The sequence below is a fragment of the Parasteatoda tepidariorum genome, chromosome 9 (assembly GCF_982258835.1).
Source record: "Parasteatoda tepidariorum strain Cologne lab strain chromosome 9, Ptep-v5.0, whole genome shotgun sequence".
NCBI lineage: Eukaryota > Metazoa > Arthropoda > Arachnida > Araneae > Theridiidae > Parasteatoda > Parasteatoda tepidariorum.
The window spans coordinates 30,836,847-30,851,689 of NC_141763.1; the positions used below are offsets into that span (position 1 = coordinate 30,836,847).

The 14,843-nt window shown below is 31.4% G+C and overlaps 1 long non-coding RNA gene across 2 annotated transcripts; it reads left to right on the forward strand.

Moving 5' to 3' along the window:
- The first annotated feature begins 3,326 nt into the window (after positions 1-3,326).
- On the forward strand, positions 3,327-13,051 carry LOC147803480 (uncharacterized). 2 transcript variants are annotated; one of them, XR_015428858.1, is made up of 3 exons: positions 3,327-3,503; positions 6,920-7,015; positions 12,105-13,051. It is a non-coding gene; the product is annotated as an uncharacterized LOC147803480 (long non-coding RNA). The 2 variants fall into 2 exon arrangements; XR_015428859.1 differs by lacking the exon at positions 3,327-3,503 and adding an exon at positions 3,743-3,901.
- The last annotated feature ends 1,792 nt before the right edge of the window (positions 13,052-14,843 follow it).

Consider the following 14,843-nt stretch of genomic DNA (forward strand, 5'->3'; position numbering starts at 1 on the left):
TTAATAATCCGTATCTGGTTTGTTGAGCCTGCAATCAGCTTTAACTTTTGTGCATAACAATGATTTTCATACAGTTATAAATTAAATTTAAAATTATTTCTCGTCACTTCAAAAAATATCATGATTTTTTTTATTTCGAATAAAACAAATTAATGACAAATGAAAGAATATTAGTTAATTTTTTTTACATTTCTTGCAGTTAATAAAAATTTAGAAATAAAATTTTTCATTCCACTGACTAATGATTAGTTAATGAATTGAACAAAAAGAATTTCGATTTTTTTTATTATATAATTTTTTGTGTTCAAGATCTGTTATACATTATCTGTCCTTAACGTAATTATTAAGTAAACATTTTGTTGTGTTTATAGGCAAAAAATGCATGAAGTCACTTCTGCAATAAACGATTTGAACGGTAACATCAGTGAGCTTATGAAAGAAGTGGGCATGGTACAAGAAGAGCACTCATTGTCATTTTTTTCAGATCGCCAATATTCAGAGATTTCTAATACACATCCTTCACCAAATCATAATACGGATGATCCTCCTTCAACTATGACTATTTCTGCCGTCAAAAAATTGGCAACTGGCAATCTCTGCATCCACTACTCCAAACCCATTTCCTGACACTAATGTAGTTTATGGGACTGGAACTGACTTTTCAACGCATCATTCTCAGATCGGCTAAATAAAGAAAAAATTTAGCCCATTACAAGCATTTAGAAAAAGTAATAAAAAGCAAAAAGTGAGACGTGCAGATGAGAAGCTTTTAATGACAGCTTGCAAAACTCTTAATAATATTAGCTCATCTGCACACAATAAACATTCTCTGCCACATGGACATGAGGCGTTTGATCGATACATTGCCTCGAAATTGGGAAAATTCAATCCTGATTCAGAGAGGAATAAGTCTGAAAAAGAAATAAATATAATAATGAAGCATCTAGAGGCTGCTGCAAATCGGGAGAATTCAATCATGATTCAGAGAGGGATACATGTGAAAAAGAAATAGATATAATAATGAAGCATCTAGAGGCTGCTCCAAATTGGGAGAATTCAATCATGACTCAGAGAGGAATAAGTGTAAAAAAGAAATAGATATAATAATGAAGCATCTAGAGGCTGATCAGATAATAATTTAATCCCGGGTAGCGCCCAGTGTCCTATTTATAGGACAGTTACTATTTTTAAAAACAAATCTTGTGATATGACTACTGTTTCAAAATCATCATTTCTCTAGGAGAATCAAAAGATCCTCACCCCCCATAATTCATGTATGATTTAGGCACCCTAGAGTTGATTGGTAAAAAAAATGAAATAAAGTGGTAGAAAATATCTTATTTTTCGGATACATATATCACAATACTTTTTTTGTAAAGCTGCTTTTTCTGTCAGTTCAAAGCTGAAATAAAACGAGTTAATATGTCATATACGTCAAAATAATATTAATTTTTTAATTAATGTCTATTCGCTCTATAATTGAAAGCAAATTGCGAGGCAACTTAAGTACCGGGAATTAATACATAATTCGTAACATAATAAGTAGTTAAATAAATACTGGCAAGTCTTGAAAATGAGCGCCTATTTTTGAGCGCTGGTAATATGTCAACTGTTCCAATTCGTATTATTTGTGAAACAAATAAAGTTTTTAATCAATGAATCCATGAGTAGTTCTAAATTGAAAGACATTAATAGTAAATAGATAAAAAATACATTATTGATAAATAAATATTTTTTAATAAAAATCTGCTTAAATCGAGCACACTTCTTTTGCAATTACTTGATATTTATTTCTGAAAAAATAAATATAAAGTTTTTTTTTGAGATAATTAAATACAACCCTTTAGAAAAATAAAACTTTAAATAACTAAAAATAATTAAAATGTATGTTAATTAAAAAAAATATCGCTTTTCTTAAACGTCAGAAAAAAGTTTATGTTTTAGTTTTCAGAAAAATTAATCTTGTTTAACAAAAGGATTAAAAGTAAAAATAATTTTATTAAAAAATGTTCTTTTTTCTATGTTTAGATATCAATTAATCGTATTTATTTCATACAATATGCAATTAACGATGAAGTAAAACCTTTAAAAAAATAGTAGATAAAGTACACAACTTCTGTATTTTCTCTCATAGATAATCCTGTTAAAGCTAATAATTAAATAATTTCTTCTTCAATTAACACAGAAATGATTGCCGATATTTCCCCCATCAAGTAATTAGATTTATAACAGATGAGAAAATAAATATAGCTGAATAAGCAGTTCAAAAGGATAAATGATCCAAAAACTGTTTGTATCTACTGGTAATTTAGTTAAGTAAGTTATTTGTTTCAACTATTTAATTTTTTATTCTTACTTATTTCATTGTGTTATCGTTACCGATTGTTTTATGAAGATAAAGAAAAGGAATAATTTATTAATTTTACAAGCATTATATTTCTTTCTTTTTTACTGGCACGATTATGAGCTGATTATTAATGTTCATCACTTTCAGAAAAAACAATTGAACCGTATCAGCTCCTGAAACTATAATATTGTACAAATATGCTGTAACCACAATAACTTGAAAAATTGAGCCATGTTTCCATTTAAGTTCCACTATAGTTTTTGCTTAATCAAGTTCAATCTTATCGGCACCTTAACCATGTTATTGCTTAAATATTCTGTAACGTGTTAAATTTAATTCTGTTTACATTTCAGTTACACTATAAGTTTTGCATATACGTTCAACCTTATTGGCACCTAAACCATATTATTGTTCAAATAAGCTGCAACCATCATAGGGTGTTAAATAGAACCGTGTTTCATGGCAATTTCATAGTTTTTATATATTAAGATTAATTTGCACTTTAATATGGTTCAACTTAGCACAACATAAGTTGGAAGAAATCGAAAAAAAAATTCTATTTATACAAGTTCCAAAACATTTTACAGAGTAAATGTTTAATGAATAAAGTAAAATAAAATACAACATTACTACAGAATTCTAACATAATACAGATTCAAACATCAGAAAATATAGTATTGAATAAATTTTTAATTATACAGGTAGCCTTGTATAATTTATGTCTTCTCAATAACAGATAAATGGGAGATATTATTACTCCCTGTTTTATTTTTACCCGGATTAGTAATAGATTCTAAAAACTCTAAAAATGTTTTTAAAATAATTTTTTTAACATCCTTTACTAAAATTTTTTGAAGGAAAAAAAACCAAACGTGATCTGGAAATAACTTTAAGATCATGATAAGCTATACCTTATTTCTTTAGAAGGATAAATTGTAAAAAAAAAAAAAGACCGTGACGCTATACTTATTACGCGTAGCATTTCTTTTCTCTTTCTTTTTACTCTATCACTCTTTACTATTTACTTATGTCATATGTGTATACTACTCCTTTTTTCAAGATAGAAAAACGTACACGTGTACATTCTTCAACATGAATTTCATTCTACTCTTAATTGTTTATATTTCGTTTGTTTTTATGTTTCCTTTTCTCACTGGTAAGTAATAATTATCACTAAATTTTTTCATTGACCAATTTTTTTTTAAAAAATGGAGTTAATTATTTGCTTTTCTTTTTACCTTAAATATAACTGACAAAACCAATTCACGCCACCTTATTAATGGGAAAATTTATATTAGGGGCCGCGATAATAAATGATGTCACGCTTGGAATGGGTTGAGTTTGTGAAATAGTGATAATATGTGATTATACTTATTACGCGTAGCATTTCTTTTCTCTTTTTTTTTACTCTATCACTCTTTACTTATGTCATATGTATATACTACTCCTTTTTTCAAGATAGAAAAACGTACACGTGTACATTCTTCAACATGAATTTCAATCTATTCTTAATTGTTTATATTTCGTTTGTTTTTATGTTTCCTTTTCTTACTGGTAAGTAACAATTATCACTAAATTTTTTCATTTACCAATTTTTTAAAAAAATGGAGTTAATTATTTGCTTTTCTTTTTACCTTAACCCCTTGGGGACGGGTGATTCATAAAAGCATTCGTACAAAATCAAAATCAGTATGTAAATAAATAAAACGGTAGCTTAAATGTAGACGTTGCTAATTTGACAGACTTACTTTGCTTTTACTTTAATTATTGTTAGTTTAATCATATATATAATCAATGTTAGTTCAAAGTATAACTAAATAATTTTATTTTGAACTAAAGTAATGGTGAATTAAATAAACCAAACAATTATAACCCCGCCCTCAAATAAACTGCTAAAGAACTACTTTGGTTACCAGTTTTATCTTTCTACCAAGATTGATACGGTTTTATGCTGGCACGTAATTGTGACAGTCGACGCGAAAGGGTTAAATATAACTGACAAAATCAACTAATGCCACCTTATTAATGGGATAATTTATAATAGGGGCCGCGTTAATAAATGATGTCACGCTTGGAATGGGTTGGATTTGTGAATATGTGATTAAGAATACATCTCTCATTTCAGATAAAATAAAAATATTTAAAATCAGCAGTATAAATATTTTTGCATTGTTTGTTTCATAAATTTCAATATGACAAGAAAAAATCTAATTATTATTATTGTTATGCTTTTTAGAAATGTCATAAAAATACATAAAGCTTAAAAATAAAATATGATATTTAAGTGTTTCGTTTCTGAACTACTTGTTCATATAATATAGAGTGGCATTAAGGAAGTGCGTTGAAGTGTGAAACGTGGTAATAAAATGGAGGAGGGGGATGAATTTTTTTTAAAAATAATCCTGTGATATAATTTATGGACGGCCCTTCAACACATTGCATGCTGGAAACTTATGAAACAATTTTCTAAAAAAATATAATGCGGTTGTAATCAATTAAAAATTAACGCAACAATTTATCAAATCTGAAGCAAACTTGATTCTGCACTTTTAAAAATATTTAATTATTTATACGGCAGATAGTTTAATTATTTATACTTTTTATGTCTGATGGCATGAACAATAGCATTGAACATTTATCTTTGGAATCATTAACCCTTTCGCTCCGAATATACGTGCCAACATAAAACCGTATCAATCAGGGTAAAAAGATAAAACTGGTAACAAAAGTAGTTCTTTAGCAGTTTATTTGTGGGCGGGGTTATAATTGTTTGATTTATTTAATACACCATTACTTTAGTTCAAAATAAAATTATTTAGTTATACTTTGAACTAACATTGATTATATATATATGATTAAACTAACAATAATTAAAGTAAAAGCAAAGTAAGTCTGTCAAATTAGCAACGCATACATTTAAGCTACCGTTTTTTATTTATTTACATTCTGATTTTTTACGAATGCTTTTAGGAATCACCCGAGCCCAAGGGGTTAATATTTGTGGTTATAGGATATTTCTTTGATAAAAAGAGTGGTAAAGAAATAATTTAATAACCCTCATTGCTAGAAAACCTATTCCAACTCCCCTAAATTTGTTGTTAAAGTGCTGCTTATATCCAACAATGTTAAAGTTTGCAATTGAAAGTCTGCAAGTTAGCTTATATCCAACATATTCTAAGCTTAAACTTTCTAAATTACTCTATAATCTTCGGAATCATTAATATTTGTGGTTATAGGATATTTCTTTGATAAAAAGAGTGAAAACGATATAGTTTTGTCACTACTTTTTAAACGAATTTTAACGTAAACCTCATACCGTGCGTTAAGATCGGATAACTCTTTCAAGTCTGGAGGCAAGTTTAGAGATGCAAACCAGGAAGACATATCGTTTGTTTTATTTATCTTCACTGATCAAAAATATTAAACATTCTAAAGATAAAACTATGCTAAATACCTATAGACACACATATATATCAGCTATTTGAGCTTGAAATTCTGCAAGATAGTTTATAGCTAACATATTTCTAAGCTTAAACTTCTCAAAATACTCTCTAACCCTAATTAATAGAAAACCTATTCTAATTACTCCCCTAAATTTGTTGTTTAAGTGCTGCACTTAACAGCTTATATCCAACAATATAAAAGTTTATAAATGAAAGTCTGCAAGTTAATAATTGAAAGTGGAACTTGAAAGTTTGCAAATTAGCTTATATCCAACATATTCTAAGCTTAAACTTCTTAATTTACTCTTTAATCCTTATTAAAAGAAAACCTATCCCACTCATTCACACAATTAAATTCTTATTATCCTTTCCCAATTTAATTTGTTATTTAAGTGCAGCACATTAAATGCAAAAGTTTATATTTCAAACCAGAATTTTTTTTTGAAACATTTAAACTTATTCCTTGTATGTTTTACTTGAAAAATATTTCTTTTATACTTTGAATGTGTTTGTAATTAAAATTGCACGATAATTTTACTACAAAATAAGCACACACCTAATTATGATACATTAAAATTTGCAGTGTTTTCAACATTTACCTTATTATTTTGCGAATTGCTTATAAATCCCGATTGACACCATATTAAAATATTATACATATATGGCACCATATTATACATTCCTACAACAATAAATCAGCTAACAATTGCGCTGATTTAAACTTATTTTTAAATAGCACGGTCTTCGTCAAAGTATAGATGGAGTTGCTCAACAAATATGTGCCCAATCTGAACTTTAATTCCTTTTCATACCTTAATATCATTAGTATGTCCATTTCCTATATATTTTTCATAAACTTGAATTGTTATTATTATATTTATTAAAAAGAAAAATGGAATAAGCCGTAACTTCTTTCTACAAATTTTAAATTGTATATATATTAAATTGAATAAATACCTTAACTTGTAACGTTGGTGAAGAATTAGGTTAGTTCAATTATTATTATTAGTAGTAATAAACAAAAAAAATTATTTTAATTTAATCCCATTTTGAATTTCTCAAAGATTGGTATTTGTCATTTTTTTAAAATCATTCTCTTTAAAAAAACATGACCGTGTTTCTTTTTCAGAGGTAGGTGCAGACTATGATACAAGTGATGTTGAAGGTCCATATTATGACAAACCAGAACCAGATTATGATGAAAGGGCAAATAAAGGTAACATGGGTAAGCATACAAAAAAATTTGCTTCGTATAGTGAAAAAAAAATAATATTGATATAATTAATGCTCATTATAATATTATAAGCAGTGACATTGAAATAAATATATTCTGCATTTCAAACTAGAAAATACTCCGTAATTGTTATTTTTTAAAAAAAGAAGACCGAGAGTAAAAGTAACTAAGTAATGAACCAGCTTTATCATTTTGTCATAAGAACAAATACGATGTTCTTTAAAGTCTGCCCTTAATGCACTAGTGTATTTTTAGAATCCTAGTCAACAAATCCAAAACAAAATGTGCAAAAATAACAAAAACTAAAATGGTAGCAAGTTTAAATTTTCAGATCTACTACTTTGATGAACACCTTTCTCTCACGCCCTTTTTATCCTTCCTCATATAAATACATCAACAATTTATTGAGATAAAAACATTTCGTAAATATGGCTTTCGGGTTCTGCTTTAAAAAATTCGAGTTGAATATAAATTTTGTCAACCCCAGTAAAAAATTTTGATTTATCTCAACACCGAAAATGGTGGTAATTTTTAAAATACAATTAGTTTGTAAATGAAACATACTCGTAGCACAAAGATTATATTAATTCAATTTCGAATCAGGCATAACAGAGAAGAAGCAGTAGAAATTAAATCTAATATATATAATTCTCTTACGTGGCTCCCAAATTTTGGCTGTATTTCTTTTCCGCCGGTGGTAACGTTTGCTTTGTTTTGTTTACGTTTTGAAAACACCAAAGCATTCTGCCTTTTAACGATGTGTTTCTGATTAAGAATTAAGGATGGATTTAAGAAGAGCTGTGAAGTATTATTGCAATAACAATAGTCGAAGAATTCTTAGAGAGAGTGAAACTCCCGAGGAAGCCAGCTATCGCCGTGCCAATCGCATAGAGGCGGACACGTGCAGCACGTGATCGTGGTATCGGCATTTGCGATATAGCGTTACTAACGGAGCATGATTGCGAGTCGATGACTGAAACTTGCCAATATTGTTCTGCACGGTATTGGAAGAAGGAGGAAAACTCTAGCAAACGTTATGTGAAATGTTGCCATGGTGGTAAAGTACAGTTGCCAGATCTTGGCACTCTTCCTGTTCTACTTCAAGATCTGACCGGCAATTCATCAGACTCAAAAAATTATCGATTTCACATAAGGGAATACAATACTGCTCTTGCTTCTATGGGAGCCCAAATAAAGGCCCTTCCAGGAACTGGGCCATACTGTTTTCGAATCCATGACCAAATCTACCATATGGTGTCGCCACTTTATGCTGGCAGGGAAAACAATTCTGGATACGGACAGTTATATATATATATATACTCGATCGAGGCTACAGAGAGAAGAATGGGAACAAATGAAGGGTGTTTAGAAATTGTTATGAAAAAGTTGGATGATATGTTGCGTCAAGTAAATCCCTTTGCAGATTTTTTCACCAAGATGCATCAAATTGTTCAAAATAATCTAACAGTTCCGTAAAGATGGTTTTTATGGAGGATGGCAACCTGGATCTGTGGAGATATAACAAACCTACAACCACAACTGAGGTTGCTGCTCTTTTTGTTGGGGATGATGGGGAACCCCCTGCAAACCGGGACATAATTATCTATCCAACTGGAAGTAGCTGCAAAAATATATCCCCTATTAACCAGTGTGCTGATCCCATGGTGCATCCTTTGCTATTTCCGAGAGGGGAATTCGGATGGAACAGCAGTTTAGAGCATGTGGAAGAGAGGCAGACGTCTAGAAGAACGCGAGTGACTTAGCTTCAGTTCTACGCATATCGCCTTGCTGTGCGTGATGGATTCAGCGTGTTGCATGCAAGTGGAAAATTGTTTCATCAATACATTGTAGATGTTCACGTTAAAACAGAAGGCTCTCGCCTTAATTATCTGAGGCAGAACCAAAAAATTTGAGAATTGAATTGTAACAAGGCCTTCTGGATGCATTACAAGCTTAGGCCAGAAATGAGCAAAAGCAAATTGGAAAATTGATTATTCTCTCTTCTTCATTTCAAGGTAGCCTCGGCAAATGCAGCAAAACTACCAAGATGCCATGTCAATTGTGAGAAAGTTTGGTAGACCTGGCCTATTTCTCACATTTTCGTGCAATCCCAAGTGGTCAGAAATAAGTGATGCTGTAGGGGAAAGGTCAGAAGATAGACCAGATGTTGTTGTCCGTGTGTTTAAAATGAAGTTATCTGAACTTTTAGATGAAATTTTAAAGCGAAACCTGTTTGGTGTTGTTGTAGCTTATATATATGTGATAGAGTTCCAGAAACGGGGCTTACCACATGCTCATATATTGTTGACATTAGATGATAGATCGAAAATCCGCACGAAAGATGATATTGACAAATTTGTTTGCGCTGAATTGCCAAATCCTAATACTGAACAACGCTAACAAAATGCATGATCCATGGGCCGTGTGGCCCTTTGAATCCTAATTCCCCGTGCATGAGAGATGGGGTGTGTTCAATGCAATTTCCTAAGAAATTCAATGAATGTACTGAAGAAAATGTTAACGGGTACCCTGTATATCAGCGTAGACAAAAAAGAGCCTGTCAAAGTGGGAAAATATGAAATAGACAACAGATGGGTTGTCCCATACAATCCCTGACTTTCTAAGAAATTCAATGCACACATTAATGTAGAAGTATGTGCTTCTGTCAAAAGCGTTAAGTACCTCTACAAATATGTCTACAAAGGTCATGACGCTGCTTCTATCAGGCTCACAACTGAAAGCGGAAGACTTGACCATGATGAAATAACAACATTTTTAGATGGTAGATATGTAAGTGCCCCTGAAGCAATTTGGCGTTTAAGTGAATTTAATATGTCTGAGAGATCTCATACAGTCATGCGTCTGGCAGTTCACTTACCACTCCAGCAGCAAATAGTGTTCATGAGTGGGCAAGAAGCTCAAGCAGCTGAACAAGCTGTTATCAAGTGTACAACCTTGACAGCTTTTTTTAATTAAATAAAACGGATAATGCAGCTCACAGCTACATTTACTCCCCCACTACTTCCCCATCATAAAATGGAAGAGGCGCCAGCGAGGATCACAGCAGGTGATTGGAAGAATGCCTGTAGTTAGTGTTCAGGACAGTGAAAGATTCTATTCAAGAATGTTGTTACTCAGATGCAAAGGAATCGTTGGTTTTGAAGATACCCTTACTGCGGACGGAATGCTGTGTACTTCTTTTCAAGAAGCATGTAGGAGGATAAGACTTCTGGAAGGAGATGAACATTGGAACCAGACATTAAGCGAGGTTGCAGAAGCACAATCTTCTAATCAGTTGCGGATGTTGTTTGCCATAATATGTGCATTCGGGGAAGTTGAAGATATTCCTCAACTTTGGGAAACACACAAGGATGCTCTTTCTGAAGATTTTCTTCATATATATGCTGGGAGTACTGGCATACAATATGCTTTATCAGAGATTGATAAATTGCTGCAATCATACAATTTAAATTTGGACAATGTGAAACTTCCTGCAGTTTCACTATCACTGTTTGGCCCATCATCCTATGATGCGTTACAAGAACAAGAAAATGCAGAAATATGTTTAAAAAAATTAACACCGAGCAGAGAGAAGTTCTGAGACAGTCTTATCAGCTGCTTACAGTAATGATGAAGATTCCTCTAAGCGTTTTTTTCTAGATGGATCTACAGGAACTGGCAAAACGTTTCTTTACACTACTCTTTTGCATACTATTCGAGGGAAAGGGGACATGGCAACACCCGTTGCTTCAACAGGCATTGCTGCAACTCTTTTGAGTGGTGGCAGAACCGCACATTCTGTCTTTAAAATTCCTATCATTTTAAATGCTACTTCCAACGTAAAACCTAAGAGTAAAGAGGCAGAAAGGTTGCTTAAAACCAAATTGATTATCTGGGATGAAGCCCCAATGACTCATGCTCATGCCTTTGTTGCTGTCAGCAGATTACTATGTGATGGGGTCCCCATTATGGCTTCACTCATTGATGCTATGAATTTTTGGGGCAATTTAAAATTTTCTCTGATTTTATCAGAAACTTTAAGTCAATAGGCATTCACATGAAACTTCATACCTGAAATATTTTGAATGGTTATCTTCGATTTTTCAAACAGCATTGTTTTGCATGTAAGCTGAGAGAATTCCGAGATGTACTTCAACCGTCGTTTTGATTTCGAAGATGCCCTAGCTTCTGTGATAGTCCAGTTATCTGAAGCCAAAATGATGGACGAGACGACTTTTAAAAGATTAATAGATACTGATCGACAATGTGACTTCGTTGATGTCGGCTAACTTTCCCTGAGCCACTTCTCCCAATAATCCACGATAACGATGCGTCTGAAACTGTTTTTACAATTTTCTATGGACCCTCATAAATAAAGAACTTTTTGGTTTAAAGTCACTGTGTTGAGTGATTTGTCCATCTAGATTTACTAGAAGGTAACTCCAGGTATTAGAAGATTTTTTTATTGTGTAAATTCATCTCTGCTTCAGGTAAATAACTTTTTTTTCATCCCTGTTTTTCTTTTCGATTTTGTGCTTTTTGTTAAATTTTACTGGGTTGCATATTGCGACACAATGCGTACCGTAAACACTATACATTTTTGATCGGCTTTATTTTCCCATTAATTGTTATATCAATATTTTTACAATACCCAGCACATCCGCACCACAATAGTAATATAGTTTAAAAAATTTTACTTGTAATTTGTAAGATTTTTATTTATTCAATACTATTTGTAATTAGATCTCGAGATTTTAATTCAGTACTTTCACTTGACATCTTGAGCCATCATTGAATGTTTAATATTAATTTTGGAGTTTTTCTAGGTCTTTTATGTTTATTGATTTTTGTTTATCTGATTTATATTTATTGCAATTTTATACGCATGGCCATTTCTTAATTGATGTTTCATAATTTTCTATCCTTTTAACGGTGTTGTATTAATAAATGTCGTCCCTTATATCCTTTACAAATAGTAGGTTCAGAGACTTGAGATTTTAAGCTTGTAATTATAGGCGTCACATAAGATTTTAAATTGTACGTTTTTCCCAAACCTAATGTATTTAATTTTATTTTCCAGATTCAAACATAGGAGCTGGTCTTAACATGGGTCAGCAATTTACGAATTTCATGAACTGGTTTTTTTCCTATTGGTGAGAAAGTACAATAAAGATAGCTCAAAAGCATGAAAACCCGGACATCCGGAAAAAAAATTGTCTAACCAGTCACAAATTGTAAAATATCTTCCTCATAGTAAGTGTTAAAAAATTTCAGAACCACGTGCATCGGTTTCTAGTAAAAAGGGTGAATAGGGGGAGAAATTTAGATATTGCTAATTAGACAAAAAAAATCATTGTTCCAACGTATTTTTCTTTTACGCTGAATCAAATAATATCATATAAAACCAGTAATTCAAAAGTTACAATGATTTTACGAACATAAAGTGGTTTAACAAACAGTACCTATTTACTCATCTGTCATCACTCCCAGGACAAATGATACACTTTTTCCTATGCATTTAGTCACATTGAACTGAACGAAACTAACATGAGGTAATGGGACCAATAGTCCGAACATATCAAGGAATTTTGTGTATAAAAAGTACCATTATTTACTTTTACTTATTTAAACTTTTTTTTCTGAACTATTTTATCAACTCAGTTACGATTCAGTGTGAAAAATACACAAAAACAATTCTTTGTTTGCCTGGACAGCAGTTTTTAAGTTTCGCCTTCTGTTTATCCTTTCTCTCAAAACTCGACTCGCCAACTCACTCAACTTATTCTCACTTACTATAAGGAGGATTTTTAGCAGTTTTTTCCTGGGTAGTACTTTTTTCGAATGCCAGATTTTTACAGTTCATGAAGTCAAACAAAGACATAACTGTTCAAAGACAAGATTTGCCAGTTCTTGGACAAATGCAATGCTTCATGCTGCAGTGAATATCTATACAAGATCATTTTAAAAACAAAACTTGTAGACTTGAATTTATAAGCACCATATAGGAAATAAAAACTTTCTTTAATATTTTTGTATTTCATAGATAATTGGAAGTGTCACGAATTGATATGCAAAAATGATGAACTTTAAGTTTGTTGTATTTTAATAGAATAGAATATTCAAATCAATTTACACCCAAGGATTGAATCATGCAATCAGTTTTTTTAAATTACTTTATCTATGCAAATAGCCTTGTTTGCCATAGTTTAAAAAACTAAACGTGCAAAAACTATTTTATTAGCAGAGATTAAAAGATCGCAATCTTAACTTTTAGGGTGAGGTTTTTTTATCGACGCAAAATTTACAGTGGTTGTAAGCAATCATTTCAATGCTATAGTCATTATTCCTTTACTTTTAATTCTTTGATTTATCACTCTGTACATTGGTGGGAAATTTTCTCAAGTTTTCAAATATGCCATCAGAAATTTCTTATCTAAACTATAAAAAATAATATGCAAAACTAGATTTTTCATGTTTAAAAAAATAAAATTCCGTAAAAAAATGTTTGGTGGCAAAATGCGGATTCGTGTTCAGCACCCTCAAGAACTTAAATATATTAAAATTAAAAACTCTCGACATTTTTTTCCTGGTTAAAACCATTTTTTGAGCTCTATTACTTGGACTATTTTAAGCCTCACTTTTCCAAATCGTACAGTATGTCATTGAATTTTTAAGTATTGTTTACGATTAGCATCTTTATAAAATTTTAGAATCTCTTCTAAATCAAAACACTGAACATAAATATTTTATTGCCTTCATGGAAATCGTAATTTTTTAAAACATAAAATAGCTCTCTTTGAAAGCATGGCTTAAATTTAAATACGAAGCGTTTTCGGAAGGTAAAGATACTTCAACGATAGCAGCAAAGGAAATGTTTCAATGAGTCCGTTGGCAACACAAGACTGAAACCTTGGGAGTTTCCTTTTTTACGCGAGAGGTCAATCATCAAAGGTCAAAGAGTATTATTTCCTCTATATTCTTTGTTATGATGAGGCTTGTTTGAGCAACGCGTTTTTATAATGTCTGCGTCAATTCAGAATCCAACCTGATGTAAAAGTGCGTTCCGTTAGGCGTTTTCTTCCAGCAAAAGGTCGTGAAAAAGGTATACAAAAGACATATAAAAGAAAGGTATACAAAATACAGGGCATTGCTGACAAGTGGAGTTTGTTTCATGACAACGCTAGTCCTCACTAAACGCTTCAAACCAAAGCACTACTCAAAAGTCTCAAATGCCAAACTTTAGATCATTCGCCGTACAGCACGGACCTTGCACCCAGCAACTAAGGTCTGTACCAGTAAGTATCTTGTAATGTACATTTTAGAGATTAAAACTTTTTCAAGTAAGTATGCAACATTGTGTCATTACTTTGCGAAAACGCCTCGTAGATACAAAGCCTTAGAATTACAAGTTCATTCGAATGACGCAGCATTTAATGCGCTGCAAAGTTGCGAAACATTTTAATTTTTTACATTTTTCAACATACGAATTAGATGGCGAATCTTGTAAATCAATTAGACTTCCCAATGATTTTTCAAATAGCATTCAACATATTTTTACCATTTCGTGTAAAAAGAAAATTCTTATCTCATGTAGTATAAGAATTATTATACTACTTGATCTGTTTTAAAAAAAAATTCAAAAAAGACTTTCAGAAAACCCAATATATTTCTAAGTTTGCAAAATGTATAAAATATCTTTCTTCCTTGCAACTAAAACTATATTATACTTGCCTTCCCAAAAATAAGTAACAAAAATCCGACCAAGTAATAACCAAGTCCGATACTTTCCTATAAAAACGAAAGCTTTTGTTGCCACAAA